This window comes from Hemiscyllium ocellatum, chromosome 3 (genome assembly GCF_020745735.1).
Source record: "Hemiscyllium ocellatum isolate sHemOce1 chromosome 3, sHemOce1.pat.X.cur, whole genome shotgun sequence".
Taxonomy (NCBI): domain Eukaryota; kingdom Metazoa; phylum Chordata; class Chondrichthyes; order Orectolobiformes; family Hemiscylliidae; genus Hemiscyllium; species Hemiscyllium ocellatum.
In genome coordinates this window covers 48175940-48199831 of record NC_083403.1, presented here as the reverse complement: position 1 = coordinate 48199831, position 23892 = coordinate 48175940, and the positions used below count along the sequence as shown (strand labels likewise).

The following is a 23892-nucleotide window of genomic DNA, read 5'->3' as shown; positions in this document are numbered from 1 at the left end:
ACTTGCTGAAGAATTCCTATCTTCTGATCAGCAATTGCAGCCACAGTACTTATACAATTGGTCCAGTTGAGTTTTTCGTCAACATTAAACCCCAGGATGTTTACAGTGAGAGATTAAATGATGGAAATACCAAGGGACGACGGTTGGATTATTTCTGATTATAGATGGTCATTGCCTGGTACTCGTGAGGCGCAAAAGGTTAATTGCTGCTTGTCAGCCCAAACCAGGGTACTGTCTAGATCTTGCTGCATTTAAACATGTACTGCTGAAAAATTTTGTATGGTGCTGAATAGTTTTTTGATGACTGCACATCACCACTTCTGACCTTAGGATCAAGGGAAGATCACTGGTGAAACAGTTGAAGATGGATAAACCTATGACAGTATCCTGAGGAACTCATGTTGACATATTCTGCAATTTAGATAACTAACCTCCAACAATCACAACCATCTTCCTTTGCGACAGATAAGGCCCTAAGCAGAGAGATTTTGCCCTGATTATCACTGACTTCAGTATTGCTAGGACTCCTGGATGCTTCACTGTCAAATGCGGCCTTGATGCCAAGAACAGTCACTCTCACCTCCCAGCTGGAGCGGAGCTCTTTTGTCTATTTTGAACCTGGACTGAAATGAAATCAGGAACTGAATGGCCTCTGGTGTTACCACAAACCCACAAGTTATTGCTTAGCAAATGCTGCTTGATAACACCATTAATCACCCCTTCAATCATTTTAGTGATGAGATGAAGACTGTCCAGGTTAGATTAGTATTGCGTGTGTGTGTCCAAGGCACACCTGGGAAATTCTCCACACTGTCAGATCGAAACTCGTGATTTTAAAACATTCTTTAAAAGCTCCTCTTAACCACCTCCTCTCCAAAGAGAACAGTCCCAACATCTTCAGTGTGTCCTCATAACGGAAATTTCACATTTTTGGAACCATTTTTGTAAATTGCTTCTATGTTCTCTCCATTGCACTCTGACCTTTCCTACAATGTGTCCCACAATGGTACTCAATACTTCAGCTGAGGTCTAACAAGTGTCTTGAACATTTTTGAAAGTTCATCATCACCTCCCTGCTCTTGTATTTCATGTCCCTATTAATAGAGCTGAGAACACTATCTGCTTTTGTCTTGATTTGGTGGTGTCGGTGTTGGACCGGGGTGTACAAAGTTAAAAATCACGCAAAATCAGGTTATAGTCCAACAGATTTATTTGGATGCACTAGCTTTCAGAGCGCTGCTCCTTCATCAGGTGGTTGAAGGAGCAGCACTCTGAAAGCTAGTGCTTCCAAATAAACCTGTTGGACTATAACCTGGTGTTGTGTGATTTTTGTTTTTGCCTTGTCACCTTCAATGATTTGTGCATACATATACACAGAGCCCTCCACTCTGCACCCCCTCTAGAATTTTATATTGTCTTTGAATGTTTTTCTGATTAAAAAGTGCATCATCTCACACTTCTCTGCGTGAACCTCATCTGCCGCCTATCTTCCCACTCCACCAAGTTGTTCATGTCCTTTTGGAGTTTCACAATGCCCTCCTTACAATTCTTTCAAGTTCAATGTCAGAACATGAGAAAAAATACAATGTACTCTAAGTGGGATAATTCAATGCCCATTCACAGGTAACTCGACAGCACAACTACTGACTGAGTTTCTAGAGTTCAAAAGATGGACTTTCAATCTGTAGCAGGTGATTAAGGAACCATCCAGAGGAAATAAACAGATTTGCCCTCATTGTCACCAGGCTGCATGCTGCAAATGCACCTGTAAAAGTCCCATTTTCACATCGAAGATACCCTCCACGGTGATATGTGGCACTGTCACCATACTGGATGGGACAGGTATGGAACAGACCTAACAACCCAAGAAATCCTTAAAGTGCTACGGATCATCATCAGCAGAATTGTACTCCAACATGATCTGCACTCTCATGACCCAGCATACCACCCACTCGATCTTTAATGTCAAGCCAAGGAATCAAGTCTGCAGGACAGCTACCACCAGCAACACAAAATACACCCAAGAAGGAGGTCAAGCTACTTACATGCCAAATGGCATAAGCAGCAATACAGGGTTAGATGATTCCAAAACCATAGATCAAATCTAAGTTTAGAGATGGGAAAATTTACAGTAATGAACATAGAAATTGCTTAGAAACTAAACAATTAGTTTGTTTATCTTCATAGAAAAGTATACAGAACATCTCCTAGAAAGATGAAGGAACCAAATTACTTATGAAATTGAGAACTAAAATACATTATGAATAAAGTTGTACTGGAAAAATTAACTGGATTCAAAATTGATAAATCCCCTGAACAAGATGGGCAATAAAGAGTGTTTAATGAGATGGTTCTGAAATAGTGGATACATTACTGAATATCTTGCAAAATTCCACAAATTCTGGAAAGCTTCCTGCACACTAAAAAGTAGCATATTTAACAAAGGAGGAAGAGGACTGCAGGCCTGTTAGTTTGATATTGGTAGCAGGAATGTTAGAATGCCTTAACTGGACATTTTGAACATGATGGTTGAACTGGGCACAGTCAACATGGATTTATGATAGAGAAATTATGTTTGATAAAATTTGCTGGAGCTTTGAGGATGCTATTTGTCACACATGAAACAGAATTAGAGAGACTAGGCCCAGAGACAATTTTTTTGAAAATGTATTCACATTCATGGTCAATGGCTAAGCCCATCCCTAACTGCCCCTGAAAAGATGGTAGTGAGTACCTTTCTTGCACTACCGCAGTCCCTTTAATGTAGGTATATTTGCAGTGCTGAAGGAAAATGAGTTCCAGAATGTTTGATCCAACAAGTGTGATGGAACAGTGATAGTTCCAAGTCATAATTATGTGGAGCTTGGAGGGGAATTTGCAAGTGGTGTTATTTACAAATATTGAGTCAGAGAGATATACAGCATGAAAACAGACCTTTTAGTCCAACTCGCCCATACTGACCAGATATCCTATATAAATCTAGTCCCATTTGCCAGTTGTTGGCCCATATCTCTTTCTATTCATATACCCATTCAGATGCCTTTTAAATGTTGTAATTGTACCAGCCTCCACCACTTCCTCTGGCAGCTCATTCCATACACATTCCACCCTCTGCATAAAAAAGTTGTCCCTTAGGTCCCTTTTCTATCTTTCCCCTCTCACCTAAACCTCTGCCCTCATGTTTTGGACTCCCCCATACAGGGAAAAAGATGTTGCATATTTAACCGATCCATGCTCCACATGATTTTATAATGCTGTATAAGATCACCCCTCAGCTTCTGACGCTCAAGGGAAAGTTGCCCCAGCCTATTCAGCTTCTCCCTATACATCAAGCCTCCAACCCTGGCAACATCTTCGTAAATCTTTGCTGAACCTTTCCAAGTTTCACAAAATATTGTCTATAAGAGGGAGACCAAGATTACTCCAGAATTGGCCTAACCAATGTCATGTACAGCCACAACATGACCTCCCAACTCCTATACTTCTTCACTACACTATCTACCTGTGACTCTACTTCCAAGGAACTATGAACCTGCACTCCAAGGTCTCTTTGTTCAGCAACACTCCATAGGACCTTACCATTAAGTGTACAAGTCCTGCCCTGATTTGCCTTTCCAAAATGCAGCACCTCACAGCCCTTATTATTCAAGGCATAGAGGTCACTGGTTTGGAGGTGGTGTCAGCTGAACCGTGGCAAATTCTGAATTTTGAATCCTTTGGAACTCTCTACCCTAGAGGATTGTAGAAGCTGAATTATTGAGCATGTTAAAAACAGAAATCAATATATTTCTGCAGCCTAATGACATCGAGATGTTGTCACGACATGGAGATAATGTGGCAAAGTGACACTGAGGCAGATGATTAGCCATGATCCAGATGAATGTTGGAGCAATCTTGACAGGCTGCTATTCCTCTTCAGTGTTCTAGTACTGTATTTTGGTATGTCAAATAACTGAGTTAGAAATCAATCCCAGCTAAGCTTCTTGATTGACAAATCTTCTGAAATAAAGAATGTCCTGGTCCCAGACTTTGGGAGGGCAAAATATTAGCTGTAAAGAGCAATTTAAAATCGAAATTGCAGCTGAATCCACTTGAAGGTTTGTAAACAGAATGAGTTTTTTAAAGTACAGGAATATTAGCAAAGCTGCAAACAATATATGTAATCAGAGAAGACTTAAAAATACACCATGTCCTACTGGTACAAACATGCACTTGGGATAAGAAGGAGATAAAATTGTTACATATCTTCCAGATGTAAAGAATATAAATCAAGCAAAGCTTTGAGATCACCATTGCAAGAAACATTTCCATTTTTCAGTAGTCATTAAATCAATGTTCCTATGAAAAATATATTTAAAATCTATATCTATAAAGTTTACATTTGTCTACAAATTTACTTGTTTTCACATTTCTGCATTGACTTTTTTCCCCATTTAAAACCTTTGTCTGCATGTATAATGAAAATTGCTCAATTAAATATTTTCCCATTATTCTTTCATTGGTAGTCCACATTTCTAGTAAGCTAACATTTATTGGTCGAAAAGTGTGGCGCTGAAAAAATACAGCAGATCAGGCAGCATCCGAGGATCAGGAGAATTGACGTTTCGGACGTAGGACCTTCACTGGGAATGTTATCACATTCCCGATGAAAGACCTATGCCCAAAACATTGACTCTCCTGCTCCTCAGATGCTGCCTGACCTGCTGAGCTTTTCGAGCACCACACTTTTTGACTCTGATCCCCAGCATCTGCAGTCCTCACTTTCTCCTAGCTAACATTTATTGCCCACCTTAATTATCCTGAGTGGTTCAATAGGTCATTTCAGAAAGTAATTAAGAGTCAAATCCACTTACATGGGTTTTCAGTCACATGTAGACCAGAATAGAGAAGGAAAGCTGTCATCCTTAAAGGGACACGAGTCAACCAGATAGTTGTGTTCTTACAATAACTGCAGGGTCACCATTACTGAGATTTTGAGGAGGTGAGCAGTTCATCAATTTCACTAACACCTTTCACTCTGACCTTAAATTTACCTGGACTATTTCAGACACTTCCCTCCCCTTCCTGGAGCTCTCCATCTGACTAACCACGCACACCTACTACAAGTTTTCCGACTCCCACAGCTACCTCAACTACACCTCCTCCCACCCTAACTCTTATAAAAATGCCATTCTTTATTTCCTAATTTCTCCACCTCCGCCGCATCTATTCCCAGGATGACCAATTCCACCTTAGAAAATCCCAGATGGCCTCCTATTTCCAAAGTCCTCACTTTCTCCCTGCTGACGGTTATGATTTGGTAATGCACCTGTTGCCCTTGTCCATCAAAGCGTAGTAGAACACAGATTAGTGAGGTAATCCTAAAGAGGTTTTGGCAATTCATGAATAGCACAGACTATAGCCAGACCACACAGGCAACTGATGAACAGGTGCCGATCAAGTAGACCATACCTGGGAGATGTTGAGCTTTCAAGTGTAATTACAGTTGCATCCACCCTGACAAGTCAAGAATACTCCATCACAAGGCTGGCTTGCCTTGCGGGTGGTGGAGAGGATTTCCGGAGCCCAACTTTTGACCTGGTGTAGCAGACATGAATTTTATGTCAGTTGTCAACTAATGTTGATGGTGTGAACTCGGCAATGCTGATGCCATTGAATGTCGGTAAGAGGTTAGGTCCTTATGCTGGAAATGGTCACTGCCTGGTAATTCTGGTAAACCATTATTTAAGATTTAACAGCCCAAACCAGGGCTGTCCAGATCTTACTGTTTGTAGGCAGGGACAATGGAATTATTGGAGGAATTGCAAATACAGCTGACTGCTAAGTTGTCATCAGCAGGCGACCCCATTTCTATCTTTCTAAAGAGGAAAGAGCACCAATAAGGGATGGGAACACAAATGATATCCTGGGGCTGAGGCAACGCTAGACCAATTAAAAGGAGACGATTAAGAACAGACTTAGAAGAGATTTGGAATTAGACGGTTGTGAAGTTTGGACAGAGAGTTTAAGGAGAATTGTCACAGTGTAAAATGGTGGGGGCTGAGGAAGATGACAAAACACTTGGCTGAGTACACTGCTTTGCTGTTTGCACAACCACTTTGGTGCTATCACTGAACATAACTTTTAGATAGCTTGATCCAAATATTTCAGAAGAAAAATTTTGAAGTTATGACCACAAAATGTCTTAAAGTTTATCATAGCAAATACTATTTTGCAAATGCATTTATTTGTCATATTTATAATCATGCCACTAATTTCAAGGTGATTCAGAGACATATAATCAGACAAAATTAGGTGCCAAAAAAAATTAAGACAGATGCCAAAGCAGAGGGGCATGAGCACTCTGGTTCAGCCTCAACTGGAAGATTCCAACCAATTCTGAGCACCATGCTTTAGGAAGGACGTGAAGTCATTAGAGATGATGCAGAAAAAATTTACAACTATGATATCAAAAATGAGGGAATTCAGTTGAGTGGATAGTTTGGAGAAGGTTGACAGAAGATTTGACAAAGCTGCTCAAAAACATAATCAGACTGGATAGAGTGGGCAAGGAGATGTCCCTAATGGCAAAAGGACTGAGATGATGATTTAAGACAAATAGTAAAAGAACCCAGAGAAATTACGATTATTTTGCACAGTAGGTGGTTAGGTTTTGCAATTCACTGATGGATAGTATGGTGGAAGTAGGTTCAATCATGACTTTCAAAGGGACACTGGATGCTTATTTGAAGAGAAAAAATTTGAATAGCTACAAGCAATGTTCCTTTTTTTTCTTCAGTGCAGACCTCCAAGGATCACATGTTGCTGCAACTCCAGAACTGGAAGTCAATGCAGTGAACAGTGTTGGCGCAGACACGCACCTAACAGAGTTGTTCTTATGGATGGCAGACACACACAGATGGGCCAAATGCCCTCCTTTCATAATTCAACATTTTGGACTAGAAAGGAATACTTGGAAGGGTGGTACAACAGTTAACGAGGTGAGAGAGTTCTAGACTCGAGAAAATGTGTTTTGAAATGGAGAGAAATAACTTATTTTGAGAGAGGATTGTACCTATGCGGTTGGAACCATTTGCCAAATCAGTGAGCATGAAGAGTCCAAGAAAGAAGGGTAGACTGTTCAGTTTAAATAGGAGAAAGTAAGAACTGCAGAATCGAGCGTGTGATGCTGGAAGGGCTTATGCCTGAAACGTCGATTCTCCTTTCCTTGGATGCTGCCCGACCTGCTGTGCTTTTTCAGCACCATACTCTCGACTCTGGTCAATTTAAGTGGCAAAGAGGAGAAGTCAGCAAAAGGTGGGTCAGAGAGACAAGAATTTGAGATGAGAAACCATACACAAAGGAGTTAAGCTAGAGGAAAAACTGTATTGACAACAGTATAGGCACAACTATCAGAATCTAAATCTTAGTGTATGGTAAAACTTCAAACTCTATACATTTTGAAAGTGACAGCTGTTATTGGGTTGTAATGTGGCATGACTGGGTCCATAGGGAAAAAAGTAAGTGAAATGAGAAAGCAGTAAAAAAAGTAGTGGTTAGGTACAACAGTCAAAAATAGATTTACAGGAACTTCAGATTACATGTATTACAAAGATGACAGATAAATGAGCAGTAAATGCAAAGAAAGAAATACAATGCATAAACAGGAACCATAAAAATTTTAAATAACTGACCAAATGAATTCTCTTTTTAATTAGTCAAATAATACATGCTTACTACAAACATAATCAGATCTTTCTGAACAGTATCTTGACATCTTTTAGTCAAAAATCTCACCTAAAAGATCACACTTCAAATCACACAGCACTCCCTATTTTGTCATGATGTGTCAACTTCAACTACATTTTCATGTTTCTGAAACCACCTTGAGTAAGAGACAGAAATGCTACTGTTGGGACACAGGTGAAACAAACTTTCGGCCACTAACCCCCACTACAATAGCTGCATCATTCAGCTCTCTGCTTTGCACAAAGAATTTAGAGACTGACGTGTTTTTTTTAAACTTTTATCTTTCTGGACTCACCCTTTATTACTAATCTGTGAGAACATATTACAATTTTAATTCTTGTTGCATTTAGTAATTTAAAAACTCACTCTTTTTAAACTCAATGCTAAAAATATTTATTAACCATTCCCATCTGCTCTGCAGAAGTTTTTGGTGTGCCACCTACTTGAACTGCAACAAGACACGTGATGTGGCTGAGAAGTAAGTTCCAGGTTTTGACACACAAAGATCAATTTTAAACAAAAATTTAAATGAAAACACAAAGTGTGGGAGATTCTCAGGAATTCTGGGAGCATCTGTGCACTGACAATGAGTGAACAAGAGTGAAAGAAGGGAAGGAGTCGAATCTCCCTCTTCACATAGCTAATTCTTAAGAAGTTATGATAACTTGAAACGCAATGTTGCGCTCTCCACAGATGCTGCCACAAATACTTTTTGTTTGCAATTCAGATTTCCATCATCTCCAATACTTTGTTTAAAGTAAAATCAATCTATTCTAGGTGGCTCTTGCATGCTCAGAGCCTTTTATACGGTTGTCTTGTAAATATTCTTAAAGGTTTTCATTGGGGCTCCTAAGCTTATGTCTAGGCATCCGCATGCTGCATTTATGATTCAACAGATTTTACCCCTTCCTCTTTCTTCAAATTTTGAAGTTCATCTTCCTTCTGAGGCAAAATGATCAAGATTCAATTGTTGGATGGAATTACCTGTGAAAACATGAGTGAACATTACAAACTAAGACACTACTGCATAACTCAGGAAATTATATTTTAATTCTTCTGATAACAGGTTCAGAAAATGGGGACAAAGAACATAATATATGTATAAACTATAAAATCATTTTTATATCAGGATTTGTCTACATTGTACGTGATTATATAAAATGACTCACCAGACTTCAAAATCCAGTATAGTTTTACCCTCCCAATGGTTGGCATTCTTTGTTTAGCAGCAGCCTTTTTCTCTTTTGTGGCACATCTCCACCCTGGCCTTCACTTCAGACCTGTACCATGAGTTACTTTTTAAAACCTGCCACGTTTTATAAGGCCATTCAGAAATTGCCTTAGATTTGTTAGTAATCCTGATGCGAAAGGTGCAAGATGGATCTAATGGAGAAAAGATCAATCGTTGTTGCATTTTGTTGGGAATCCTGGAAAGTCTTTTTTCTTTAAATTATTGATCAAGAATATGGGTCTCTTTTTCTGTTGAAAGGTGACCTTTAGCCCTACCTTTATGATGATACACAGTTTCCTTCATGTTCATGCCACTTTACTACAAATTATTTCTTAAACATCAAGTGAATAGCCGATTCCTCAGCTTATTGAGAAGGTGCGGTGATAATCACAGAACATTTTAACCTACATATTAACCAGAAAGTCAGATGAGCAAAGGGGGCCTACATGAGGGTTTCATAGCAATTTTTTTTTGAGATTGTTACCTTTACTGCATTGATTAATCCTATCCTATTGCAAAATCACCTCAAAGTTAAGGTGCCCCTTGACAGCAGTGATAATAATTAGCTTGAATTTTACCTTCAGCTTGAGAATGAAGTAGATCTGAAACTACTTCTTAAAATGTGAGCAAATGGAATTATAAGGGCATAAAAGAGCTAAAATGAAGTGATAAACTAGTTTAAAGAATAGGTCAACAAGATACAGTGGCAGAAATGTCAGGCTATCCTTTTTATACTGCATGTAGTACTACCGTTGCAGTCTAACTAAAAAGTTTTGTCCAGCTCCAACATAAACTCCCTACTCTTCTAACCTATGACATAGCTGATAAAAGGCAAGATAAAAGATGTAAGCTTTCTTAATGAACCTATTAACCTGCTATGGTCAAGCATTCAAAAGCTGTTCCTCTGAGCGGTCTAATATCCAATCATCCATTGAGTACTCCCTTGTTTTGTTATTTCCTCCAAAGTGCATCACCTCACAATTCCATTTGACACAAAGATACTCACTTGACCAATCTGTCTCATAAAATTATTTATCAGCCATCTCCCTCCCCCGCTCCCATTCCCTCTCCCCACAAATGGTGCTTTCTTCTTATTTGCATAATGCATCCTTGAAGTAACTGCAAGTTAGGAATTGAAAAGGAGGGAGAAATTCAAGAAAATTAGTATGGAGGGTGTTATTGGGAGTGGAAGGTTTGAGCTATAGGCAGAGGCTGAATTGGCTGGGCCTTTATTCCCTGGAGTGTCAGGTACTACAGGGTGACCTTCAAGGTCTATAAAGCCATGACAGGCATGGATAAGGGTGCAACTAGAAAGCCTAGGTTTAAGGTGAGGAGGATAAGATTTAAAAGGGACCGGAGGCATAACTTTTTCATGCAGAAGGTGGTGAGCGCATGGAATGAGCTGCTACAGCAAGTGGTGGAAACAAGGAAGGGTTTAGGAGGGATATAGGCTAAATGCTGGCAAATGAGACTAGATCAGTTTTGGATATCTAGTCAGCATGGATGAGTTAGACCCAAGAGTCTTTCTGTGCTGTATAACTCTATGACTCAATGATAATTGTTGGAACTGCAAGAATACCAGTCTTCAGGTCCTACTGGATTTCATCCTAGGGTTTTAAAAGTGGCTCACGTGATAGTTGACGCGTTGACTTTCATTTTCTAAAACTCATTTGTTTAGATTGGAAACTAGCTAATATAATTATACAAAAAAGAAGGGTGGAAGAAACTACAGGCCAGTTACCTTAACATTTGTTATGGGGAAAAAGGTTAGAAGCTAATATTAAAAGATATTATAATGGCACTTGCATTTCTGGTGATGTAAACATTCCAAAAATTTGATAGGAAATTTCCTTTCATGATCTGGTTAATAGTGGAACCTGTTTCAATGGTGCACTTAGTTTTAGCTATTGTCTCCACAGCAGATTTGTTCGTCCATTCTCACAGACTGACACTAACATCGAAATCTCCTGCTGCAAATATTTGGTGAGTTAGCAAGTGTTAGGACTTCTGGCTTGAAATCTGCTTTGTACTTCAATATTTTTGCAAAAGGAGCCATTTCTGTTGGCGCAGAGCAGACTGTACTTTCTTCTTAAACTCCCACCAGCTTCTTGGCAAAAAGACCAATATTGCCTGCTTGATATTTGTGCTGACTTACAAGTTGAATAAAACTTGCATTTCAGAGGTTAAAAAACAAAAAATCGGGTCTCTTAATCAACATCCTCATCCAAATAATTGATGAGGAGACAAGACAAAATACAGTGAAATGTTCTATTGTTTTTTACTCAGCAACTTAACCTAACTGCTTTAGTCTTCTGATAGAGGTGATGTCCATATAGATCCAGCACACACAACTGACCTATTTAGATCCACCATTATCATAATCATACTTGACCAGCAAGTGGTTCAGGATTCAACTGGCCATGCTTTTTACATTCTGAAACATCAATTTATTATTTATATAATGCCTTCACCTTGGTCAACTTTCCTAAGACATCTCACCGGAGCACCAGATGAAATTTGATACTGGTCCACGTAAGGAGATATTAAGGCAGACGACAAAAGACTTGATCAAATAGGTAGGTTTTAAGGAGCATTTCAAAAGACATTTTGGGCCAGGACAGCTAAAGTCATGCTGTTGGTGGAATGATTAATATCAGATTGCTCAAGAGGTCAGAAATGGACTGACCTTAACAGTGCTTAGGGTTGGATTAGAAGTGGGTGGTCAGTCAAATGTGTGTTGGAATAATCAATTTTGGAGGTAACGAAGGCATGCATAAGGGTTTCAGCAGGATGGGAAATCAGACAGAATTAAATTGTGTTAAAGAGCTTGGAAAAGGGGCATCTTAGTAGATTGGAATGTGTTTGGCAAGTCTTCTCAGGATAAAATATCTAACTTATACTGCAAGCAATCTGATTCAGCATCAGAAAGGTGCCAGAGAGGGATGGAGTCTGTAAACAGTATTTTTCAGTCAGCACCACGAATTCTATCAGGACTTACAAAAAGTAGCTTGGAGGGCAGGATGGTTGTAGGATGGCAGGGTTAAGTCTCGTCCAGCAGGGATGCACAGCAATTGAGAAAGGGGTAGGGGTTAGAACTGGATAACTAGCACTGGATATTTGACAAGCAGTCGGAAAATTTTGAAATACTGGAGATTAAAAAGAAGAGATAATGGAGGGGAGCTCTTGTGTACACTGCTGTCAGGTGATAATGCAGGATTTCCAGACTTAGTTCATGAGGATGGTTTTGAAGATGACAGACAGGAGGGATTAAGGATTACTCCTTGGAGAATAGACATAACAGATCTAAAGCAGTAAGAGGAACCAGTGCAGGCATTTCATTGGCTATACCTGGGACAGATAAGAACGGTTTCAGATGAGTACGGTCCTATCCAGCTGAATAACGGTAGATGAATCAGAGGTGAATGACTAACTGCATCAAATCTTGCAGACAGATTGAGGAGCTACAGTTAGCACTACCCTGAAGGAGCGCTTTTCAGATCACAGCACCATTGGGCAAGAGACTGCATAGGAAGGTACAGCAGAGTAGATTTGCAGAGGTCATTTCGTAGTTAAGAAACCAACACTCATTTCCACAAGCAATATCATGAACCCTGTATGGTGTGTTCCTTCCCCAATGTCAAGGCAATAATGATCAATGAGAGTGTGCTGAATATTCAATATTCTACAGAGACATCTCAATACCAACGACAATGAAAGAGCAGTTAATGAACTCCGGTGATTGATACAACATAGGAATAGAAAGCTAGCACCATTTGAATTACTGAATTATGTTAATTACAGTAGGAAAAAGAAGATCAGTGTGTCACCTGAAGGATAGTGCTCAGGGAAATGGTTCAGATTTTGGAGGAGGCCAGGCCTGTTCTGCAGCAGGAGTCACTTGATCAAAACAGAGAGAAGGAATTCTCCAAGGTGAGAACCAACATCCTCAAAACGAAGGTTCTCTCACAGTTGAGAAGCACTTCAATTTGACTACAAGGGGACTGGGAATCAGTACAAAGGAGGAAGAGGATGCATAATGTGAGATTATAAGAGGACATATTCTCCTTCCTTCTAATATGGTACTAAGAAGGGTAACAACGAATACAAATACAGATTTACAATGCATGCATGTAAATTCATAGTGGGTAAGGAGGGCGAGAAATATCTTAACTGAGTTCTGGAGAGTTTCCTTGAACAGTATGTAATTTGCCATAATAGAAATTATTGGAAATGTTTGTTATAGAACAATGCATGATCTTTAAGGAAAGGTGTCTAGGGTTAAAGAGGCAAGCAAAGTGATCCAGATGAATTGCATCAAGGTGTGAAAGGAAGCAGGGCTGGAAATAACAGAAAGCCTTGCTATAATCTTCCAATATTAACACAATACAGAGATAATACCAGAGGATTGGAAAGTATCAAATGTGTCATTTTTATTCAAGGAAATGTCAGGACAATCCGAGTAACAGACCAGTATAATCAGCAGTGCGAGTATGATCTTAGAAAGAATAATTGGGGGTGGGAAATCTGCTTAAAAAAAGCACTTGGGAGAGGTTTGAATTAATTAATGATAACCATGGCGGATTTGTAAAAGGCAGACCATAATTGTCAAATCAAATAGAAATAGAGTTGCAGGGAGAGGTGGGCGCCGCAGGGAGTGGAGTGCATTATTTCCCACTCCAACTCTATTTTGATTTAATCCCTGCCCTCCCCTTCACTGTTTGATCACACAGCATTGCCCTTTGATGTGATAGGCACTGCCTGTCACTGGCTACTCGGGTGTAAAAAGAAAAAGAAAAAAAAGAAATAGAGTCATAGGTACAGCATGGAAACAGACCCTTTGGTCCAGCTTGTCCATGCCGACCAGATATCCCAAGCCAATCTAGTCCCAACTGCCAGCATTTGGCATATATCCCTCCAAACCCTTTCTATTCGTATACCCATCCAGATGCCTTTTAAATGTTGCAATTGTACTAGCCTCCACCACTTCCTCTGGCAGCACATTCCATACACGTACCACCCTCTATGTTAACTCTTAGGTCTCTTTTATATCTTTCCCTTCTCATCCTAAACCTATGCCCTGTAGTTCTGGACTCCCCTACCCCAGAGAAAACACTCATCTTTTTATCCTATCCAGGCCCCTCATGATTTTATAAACCTCTATAAGATCACCCCTCAGCCTCCAATGCTCCAGGGAAAACAGCCCTAGCCTACTCAACCTTTCCCTATAGCTCAAATCCTCCAACCCTGGCAACATCCTTGTAAATCTTTTCTGAACCCTTTCAAATTTCACAACATCTTTCCGATAGGAAGGAGATCAGAACTGCACGCAATATTCCAACAGTGGCCTAACCAATGCCCTGTACAGCCGCAATATGAATACCTAACTCCTGTACTCAATGCTCTGACCAATAAAGGAAAGCATACCAAATGCCTTCTTTACTATCCTATCTACCTGCGACTCCACTTTCAAGGAGCTATCAACCTGCACTCCAAGGTCTCTTTGTTCAGCAACACTCCCTAGGACCTTACCATGAAGTGTATAAGTCCTGCCAAGATTTGTTTTCCCAAAAAGTGCAGCACCTCACATTTATCTAAATCAAACTGCATCTGCCACTTCTCAGCCCATTGGCCCATCTGATCAAGATCCTGTTGCAATCTGAGGTAACCTTCTTCGCTGTCCACTACACCTCCAATTCTGGTGTCATCAGCAAACTTACTAACTGGACCTATTATGCTCACATCCAAATAATTTAAATAAATGATGAAAAGTAGTGGACCCAGCACTGATCCTTGTGGCACTCACTGGTCACAGGCCTCCGGTCTGAAAAACAACCCTCTACCACCACTCTGTATTCTACCTTTCAGCCAGTTCTGTATCCATATGGCTAGTTCTCCCTGTATTCCATGAGATCTAACCTTGCTCACCAGTCTCTCTTGGGGAACCTTGTCAAATGCCTAACTGAAGTCGATGTAGATCACATCTATCGCTCTGCCCTCATCAATCCTCATTGCTACTTAGAGTCATAGAGATGTACAGCATGGAAAAAGACCCACTTCTTCAAAAAACTCAACCAAGTTTGTGAGACATGATTTCCCATGCATAAAGCCATGTTGGCTAACCCTAATCACTTCTTGTCTTTCCAAATACACGTACATCCTGTTCCTTAGGATTACCTCCAACAACTTGCCCACCATCGATGTCAGGCTTACTGGTCTATACTCCCCTGACTTGTCCTTACCATCTTTCTTAAACAGTGGCACCACATTAGCCGACCTCCAGTCTTCTGGCACCTCACCTGTGACTAGCAATGATACAAATATCTCAGTAAGAGACCCAGCAATCACTTCTCTAGCTTCCCACAGACTTCTTGGGTACACCTGATCAGGTCCAGGGGATTTATTCACTTTTATGCTGATCTTTGAGGGGCCCTATTCTCTCCCTAGTAACCCTTTTGTCCTTAATGTATTTGTAAAAACCCTTTGGATGCTCCTTAACTCTATTTGCCAAAGCTATCTCATGTCCCCTTTTTGCCTTCCTGATTTCCCTCTTAAGTATACTCCTACTTCCTTTATACTCTTCTAAGGATTCACTTGATCTATCCTGTCTATACCTGACATATGTTTCCTTCTTTTTCTTAACCAAACCCTCAATTTCTTTAGTCATCCAGCATTCCCTATACCTACCAGCCTTCCCTTTCACCCTGACAGGAATATACTTTCTCTGGATTCTCGTTATCTCATTTCTAAAGGCTTCCCATTTTCCAGCTGTCCCTTTATCTGCAAACATCTGTACCCAATCAGCTTTTGAAAATTCTTGTCTAATACCGTCAAAATTGGCCTTTCTCCAATTTAGTATTTCAGCTTTTAGATCTGGTCCTTTTCCATCATTATTTTAAAACTAATAGAATTATGGTCGCTGGTCCCAAAGTGACACCTCAGTCATCTGCCCTGCCTTATTTCCCAAGAGTAGGTTAAGTTTTGCACCTTCTCTAGTAGACACACCCACATACAGAATCAGAAAATTTTCTTGGACACAGTTAACAAATTCCTCTCCATCTAAACCCTTAAGGTAAAAACAATGACTGCAGATGCTGGAAACCAGATTCTGGATTAGTGGTGCTGGAAAAGCACAGCAGATCAGGCAGCATCCAAGGAACAGTAAAATCGATGTTTCGGACAAAAGACCTTCACATCAGGAATACAGGCAGAGTGCCTGAAGGGTGGAGAGATAAATGAGAGGGTGGGGTGGGGAGAAAGTAGCATAGAGTACAGTAGGTGAGTGGGGATGGGGATGAAGGTGATAGGTCAGGGAGGAGGGTGGGGAAAGGTAGCAAAGAGCACAATGGGTGGGGGTGGGTGGGATGAAGGCAATAGGTCAGAGAGGTGGTTGGAGTGGATAGGTGGAAAAGAAGGCAGGCAGGTAGGACAAGTCATGGGGACAGTGCTGAGCTGGAAGTTTGGAACTGGGGTGAGGTGAGGGATTGGGAAATGAGGAATCTGTTGAAGTCCACATTGATGCCCTGGGGTTGAAGTGTTCTGAGGCGGAAGATGAGGTGTTCTTCCTCCAGGTGTCGGGTGGTGAGGGAGCAGCGGTGAAGGAGGCCCAGGACCTCCATGTCCTCGGCAGAGTGGGAGAGGGAGCTGAAATGTTGGGCCACATGGTGGTGCGGTTGATTGGTGTGGGTGTCGCAGAGATGTCCCCTAAAGCGTTCTGCTAGGAGGCGTCCAGTCTCCCCAATGTAGAGGAGACCGCATCGGGAGCAACGGATACAATAAATGATATAGGTGGATGTGCAGGTAAAACTTTGATGGATGTGGAAGGCTCCTTTAGGGCCTTGGATGGAGGTGAGGGAGGTGGTGTGGGCACAGGTTTTGCAATTCCTGCAGTGGCAGAGGAAGGTGTCAGGATGGAAGGGTGGATTCTAAAGGAGGCCACCTGGAGTGTTCTGTGGTGGAACTGGTCCTCCTGGGAGCAGATACAGCAGAGGAATTGGGAATACGGAATGGCATATTTGCAGGAGGTAGGGTGGGAAGAGGTGTAATCCAGGGAGCTGTGGGAGTCAGTGGGTTTATAAAAATATGTCGGTGTCAAGTCGGTCGTCATTAATGGAGATGCCCTCCACCTACTCCAAGACTTCCATTTCCCTGGCCCCAAATGCCTCATCTTCACCATGGATATCCAGTCCCTCTACATCTCCATCCGCCATGACAAGGGCCTCCAAGCCCTTCGTTTCTTCCTCTCCCGACGTCCCCAACAGTACCCTTCCACTAACACTTTCATTCGTTTGGCCGAACTGGTCCTCACCCTTAACAATTTCTCCTTCGAATCCTCCCACTTCCTCCAGACCAAAGGGGTAGCCATGGACACATGTATGGGCCCCAGCTATGCCTGTCTCTTTGTTGGCTGTGTAGAACAGTCCATCTTCTGTAATTACACTGGCACTACTCCCCACCTCTTCCTCCGCTACATTGATGACTGCATTGGCACCACCTCATGCTCCCGCGAGGAGGTTGAGCAATTCATCAACTTCACCAACACATTCCACCCTGACCTTAAATTTACCTGGACCATCTCTGACACCTCCCTCCCCTTCCTGGACCTCTCCATTTCCATTAATGATGACAGACTTGACACCGACATTTTTTACAAACCCACCGACTCCCACAGCTAACTGGATTACACCTCTTCCCACCCTACCGCCTGCGAAAATGCCATCCCGTATTCCCAATTCCTCCGCCTCCACCATATCTGCTCCCAGGAGGACCAGTTCCACCACAGAACACACCAGGTGGCCCCCTTCTGCAACAAGGACAGAAGCCCCCTGGTGCTCAACTTCCCCTACCAACCTTCGCATAAACCAAATCATCCGCCGACATTTCCGCCACCTCCAAATGGACCCCACCACCAGGGATATTTTCCCTCCCCACCCCTTTCCGCCTTCCGCAAACACCGTTCCCTCCATGACTACCTGGTGACCTCCCCCACCCCCCCAACAACCCACCCTCCCATCCTGGCACTTTCCCCTTCTACCAAAGGAATTGCAAAACCTGCATCCACAACTCCTCCCTCACCTCCATCCAAGGCCCGAAAGGAGCCTTCCACATCCATCAAAGTTTTACCTGCACATCCACCAATAGCGTTTATTGTATCCGTTGCTCCCGATGTGGTCTCCTCTACATTGGAGAGACTGGGCGCCTCCTAGCAGAGCACTTAGGGAACATCTCTGCAACACCCGCACTAATCAACCACACCGCCCTGTGGCCCAACATTTCAACTCCCCCTCCCACTCTGCAGAGGACATGGAGGTTCTGGGCCTCCTTCACCGTCACTCCCATACCACCCGATGCCTGGAGGAAGAACGCCTCATCTTCCGCCTCAGAACACTTCAACCCCAGGGCATCAATGTGGACTTCAACAGATTCCTCATTTCCCAATCCCTCACCTCACCCCAGTTCCAAACTTCCAGCTCAGCACTGTCCCCATGACTTGTCCTACCTGCCTGCCTTCTTTTCCACCTATCCACTCCATCCTCCTCTCTGACCTATCACCTTCATCCCACCGGGAGAAAGTGAGGACTGCAGATGCTGGAGATCAGAGCTGAAAATATGTTGCTGGAAATGCGCAGGTCAGGCAGCATCCAAGGAGCATGAGCCCTTCTTCAGGAATGAGGAGAGCGTGTCAAGTAGGCTAAGATAAAAGGTAGGGAGGAGGGACTTGGGGGAGGGGCGTTGAAAGTGCGATAGGTGGAAGGAGGTTAAGGTGGGGGTGATAGGCCGGAGTTGGGGTGGGAGCAGAGAGGTCAGGAAGAAGATTGCAGGTTAGGAAGGTGGTGCTGAGTTTGAGGGTTGGGACTGAGACAAGGTGGGGGGAGGGGAAATGAGGAAACTGGAGAAATCTGAGTTCATCCCTTGTGGTTGGAGGGTTCCTAGGAGGAAGATAAGGTGCTCTTCCTCCAGCCATCGTTTGCTATAGTCTGGCGATGGAGGAGTCCAAGGACCTGCATGTCCTTGGTGGAGTGGGAGGGGGAGTTGAAGTGGAACCACCGGAGTGGTTGGATTGGTTGGTCAGGGTCTCCCAGAGGTGTTCTCTGAAATGTTCCACAAGTAGGCGGCCTGTTTCCCGGATGCAGTAAATGGTGTGTGTGGAGGTGCAGGTGAATTTGTGGTGGATATGGAAAGATCCCTTGGACAGAAGTAAGGGGGCAAAGGCGGGGGGGGTGAGGTGTGGGCGCAAGTTTTGCATTTTTTGCAGTTTCAGGAAAAGGTGCTGGCAGTGGAGGTTGGGTTAGTGGGGGTGTGGACCTGATGAGGGAGTCACGGAGGGAGTGGTCTTTTCAGTACGCTGATAGGAGAGGGGAGGGAAATATATCCCTGGTGGTGGGGTCCGTTTGGAGGTAGCGGAAATGACAGCTACCTAGACTACACCTCCTCCCACCCTGCCCCCTGTAAAAACGCCATCCCATATTCCCAATTCCTTCGTCTCCGCCGCATCTTCTCCCAGGAGGAGCAGTTCGAATACCGAACAACCCAGATGGCCTCCTTCTTCAAAGACCGCAATTTCCCCCCAGATGTGGTCGACGATGCTCTCCGCCGCATCTCCTCCACTTCCTGCTCCTCCACCCTTGAGCCCCACCCCTCCAATCGCCACCAGGACAGAACCCCACTGGTCCTCACCTATCACCCCACCAACCTCCATATACATCGTTACATCCATTGTCATGTCTGCCACCTCCCAACGGATCCCACCACCAGGGATATATTTCACTCCCCTCCCCATCTGCATTCCGAAAAGACCACTCCCTCCTTTTCTCCCTCGTCAGGTCCACACCCCCCACCAACCCAACCTCCACTCCCAGTACCTTCCCCTGCAACTGCAAGAAATGCAAAACTTGCGCCCACACCTCCCCCCTTACTTCCCTCCAAGGCCCCGAGGGATCCTTCCATATCCGCCACAAATTCACCTGCACCTCCGCACACATCATTTACTGCATCCGCTGCACCCAACGTGGCCTCTTCTATATTGGGGAAACAGACCGCCAACTTGCGGAACGTTTCAGAGAACACCTCTGGGACACCCGGACCAAGCAATCCAACCGCTCCATGGCTCAACACTTCAACTCCCCCCTCCCGCTCCACCAAGGACATGCAGGTCCTTGGACTCCTCCATTGCCAGACCATAGCAAACGATGGCTGGAGGAAGAGCCTGATCTGCTGCACTTTTCCAGCAACACATTTTCAGCCACCTTCATCCCACCCCCACCCTCCTCTCATTTATCTCTCCACCCTTCAGGCACTCTGCCTGTATCCTGATAAAGGGCTTTTGCCCGAAACGTCGATCTTACTGCTCCTTGGATGCTGCCTGAACTGCTGTGCTTTTCCAGCACCACTAATCCAGAATCTAAACCCTTAACACTATAGCAGTCCCAATCTGTATTTGGAAAGTTAAATTCCCCTACCATAACCACTCTATTATTCTTACAGATAGCTGAAATCTCCTTACAAGTTTGTTTCTCAACTTCCCTCTGACCATTAGGGGGTCTATAATACAATCCCAATAAGGTGATCATCCCTTCCTCATTTCTCAGTTACACCCAAATAACTTCCCTGGATATATATGCAGGAATATCCTCCCTCAGCAAAGCTGTATTGCTATCCCATTTCAAAAACGTCACGCCCCCCTCCTCGCTTGCCTCCTTTTCTGTCCTTCCTGTAGCATTTGTATCCTGGAACATTAAGCTGCCAGTCCTGTCCATCCCTGAGCCACGTTTCTGCAATTGCTATGATATCCCAGTCCCATGTTCCTAACCATGCCCTGAGCTCATCTGTCTTCCCTGTTAGGCCTCTTGCACTGAAAAAAATGCAGTTTAATTTATCAGTCCTACCTTGTTCTCTGCCTTGTCCTTGCCTGCCCTGACTGTTTGGCTCACCTTTATTCTCAACTGTACCAGTATCAGATTGAAATCTTTCCTCATTATCTCCCTGGGTCGCACGCAACCCCCCGCCCCCCACCACTTATTAGTTTAAATCCTCCCAAGCAGCTCTAGCAAATCTCCCTGCCGGTGTATTAGACACCTTCCAATTTAGATGCAATCTGTCCTTCTGGTACAGGTCACTTCTACCCCAAAATAGCTTCCAATGTTCCAAAAATGTGAATCCTTCTCCCATTCAATCACTCCTCAGCGATGCTTTCATCTGATCTATCCCCCGTTCCTGCCCTCACTAGCTCCTAGCACCAGAAGTAATCCAGATATTACTAATCTTGAGGACATCCTTTTTAAATTCCTGCCAAACTCTCTGTAATCTCCATTCAGAATCTCAACCTTTCCCCTTGCTATGTCGTTGATTCCAATGTGTACAATGACCTCCTGCTGGCCCCTCTCCCCCTAGAGATCATTCTGCACCGTCTCTAAGACATCCTTGATCCTTGCACCAAGGGAGCAACATACCATTCTGATTTTTTTTTGCTTTAATAGAGTAACTGAGGAGGTTGATGAAAATAATATAACAATCCTGAACAAGAAAACAAAAGAACTGCAGATGCTGTAAATCAGAAACCAAAACAGAAATTGTTGGAAAAACCCAGCAGATCTGGTAGCATCTATGGAGGGTAAGCAGAATTAACATTTGGGATCCAGTGATCCGGTTTTGAAGAAGGGACACTGGACCAGAAATGTTAATTCTGCTTCCTCTCCAAAGATGCTGCCACGCGTGTTGAGTTGTTTTCCCAGCAATATCTGTTTTATGTTATTGATAATATTCCTGACCCAGTTCTGTGCAGTAGCAGCTGCTGCCTGGTCAGGCTGACCGTCCCAGCTCCCTCATCCCTCTCCCTTGGCAACTGAGCCCACTGAGAACCAGCTGGACCCTGCAGCAACCTAGACAACTCCACATCTGTATGTGGGAGGAAACATTCGTCGCTGTCTCACATTCGTTATCATATCACATTATAAAGTCAAGGACAGCAGCGAGGGGCCAACAGATTCTGGGGTTGCACCTTTTACACCTGAAATAACCGAACACTTTGAGGACCAAACAAACCCTGAGGCCAGGTCAGATACAGATACACAGCGTCAGTGAGTCGATGGGCCATCACCTCCTGAATGTTCCGTCTCTCCCTGTTTCCCCGATCACACTCACAGGAGATCCGAGGTTCAGCACAACCTCACCGCCACCGATCCCGCTCTTAACGCCGCCGATTCCTTGCCTTTTTTTTTGTAATTCAAAGGCCCCAAACAAAACCGGATGTCGGAACTCCGCCGCGCATGTTCACAAAGTCCTAAAGAAAGTAATGGAAAGGCTCCTCACCGCTCTCTCCTTCGCATCGGCTCAGCCCAAGCTCGACCGCCTGGCTCCGGTTCCGGCTCCTCCTCCGACGTTGTTGTTGTTGTTGTTATTGTTGTTGCTTGCAACGAGGCGGTTTAACGGTCCAGGAGCGAACGTTCCAACACTGGCCGTTCGAGCACGCACCGAGACCCGGAAGCGTGCATGCATCTTCTGACCGACAGCCGCACCCGCCAGTTGGAGGACAGCACCTGTTGGCAGCTAGCCAATGAGAGCTAAGGATGGGCAGGATTTCCGGCGATCCGTTGATTTGAATGCGGGGGGTCCTTGTGGAGGAGGACGGGTTGCGCGCGCTTTGCGCAGACTCAGTCGCAGTTCTGTATTGGGACGGGCTGAGTGTTTCGCGTTTGATACCAACGTCTGAAGAGAACGGTTCGGGTGGTAGGGGTGGGCTGCAGCAAACTAGCAAATGTAGAAATTTAAAAGCTCTGACAAAGGAAGGGGGGAAAAAAAGCCATGATGTAAAATTGTGTAATGTAAAAGTCTGCATCAACCGCTTTTTTTTAAACCCCATTTCGTCTGTTGTATTATTTTAGATCTCTCTCCCTCATCTACCTATTTTACGTCTTTTTAAATGTATTCCTGAGAAACGCTAGAAAAGGAACAAAAAGATCAGAAGTTGCTAGAGAAAAAACGTAGCAGATCTGGCAGCATTTATGGAGGAAAAGCAGAATTGAAGTTTGAAATCTCGTGACCCTTCAGAAAATGAAGCATGGATTGACGAATCTCATTTTTGGATGCAAAATTTTAGGCATTAGTTTAAAAAATACTAACTTGAAATTGATGTAAATTATATCACTTTAGTTCAAGTACTGTTCACACAACAATACTGCATGCAAATTTCCTCCCAACCGAATTATCTCCTTTGTCTGGGATCTCTTTGTTTCCCTTGATGTTTCCTAATCTACCAGTTCAGCAATGTCATTACACACCTGGAGCAATTGGGATTTGAACCCAGGTATTCAGGTACGGACACTACCACTGAGCCACAATGGCTCTCTTTTTGTTTCCCTTTCTCATTGGAGTGCATCTGTCTTTACATTTGAGGATGGTGTCTACTCAGTATTGTGGCTTTCTGCTACGTCTGTCTTACTGTGAGCAGGCTGAATCTTGATTCATAGATCTTTGGAAAATATGGGGCTGAATGGGTCATGGGGACACAGGGTTAACATCTTTTTTATTTCCTCCTCTGGTGCAGTTTTGTCTTACTATTAAGATGCTGAGATGCAAAAAATGTAATGTGGCTTGAGGCACGTAGTGTGATTTTGGACTATTAGGTGCAATCTCCATTCAGTCTTTAATGCCAATGCTGTCACTTCAAGGAGAGCTTTCAAGTCCTTGTCCTCCCAGAACATTAGCCATTTCTTAGATGAGAAAATAGAACCTGGCATGGGAGACCTTTCAGCATCTTAATATCATATTCCATTGAAGCTAATTTTGCTGAATTCATAATTATCAGCTTCAACCACTTTATTGGATTGAGTTATAGTCATACAGCTTGGAAACAGACCCTTCGGTCCAACTAGTCTATGCCAGTCATGTTCCCCAACCAAATTAATCCCACTTGTGTGTATTTGGCCCTTATCCCTCCA

General features: G+C 43.3%; 1 protein-coding gene across 9 annotated transcripts in view; it reads right to left on the bottom strand.

The window, feature by feature from the left end:
• The window catches only part of tbpl1 (TBP-like 1), a 49708-nt gene extending 27255 nt beyond the window's left edge, over nt 1–22453 (bottom strand). For 3 of the 9 annotated variants that reach the window (XM_060849782.1, XM_060849783.1, XM_060849786.1), the window contains exons 1-4: nt 22265–22453; nt 8898–9111; nt 8632–8712; nt 5452–5577 (exon numbers count right to left, since the gene is read on the bottom strand). The gene's annotated coding sequence lies outside the window, so the exon portion shown is untranslated. Of the gene's footprint in view, nt 1–5451; nt 5578–8631; nt 8713–8897; nt 9112–22052; nt 22143–22264 lie in introns of those variants that run through there. The other 6 variants (XM_060849779.1, XM_060849785.1, XM_060849787.1 and 3 more) reach the window with 4 other exon arrangements.
• Between the last annotated feature and the right edge of the window lie 1439 nt (nt 22454–23892).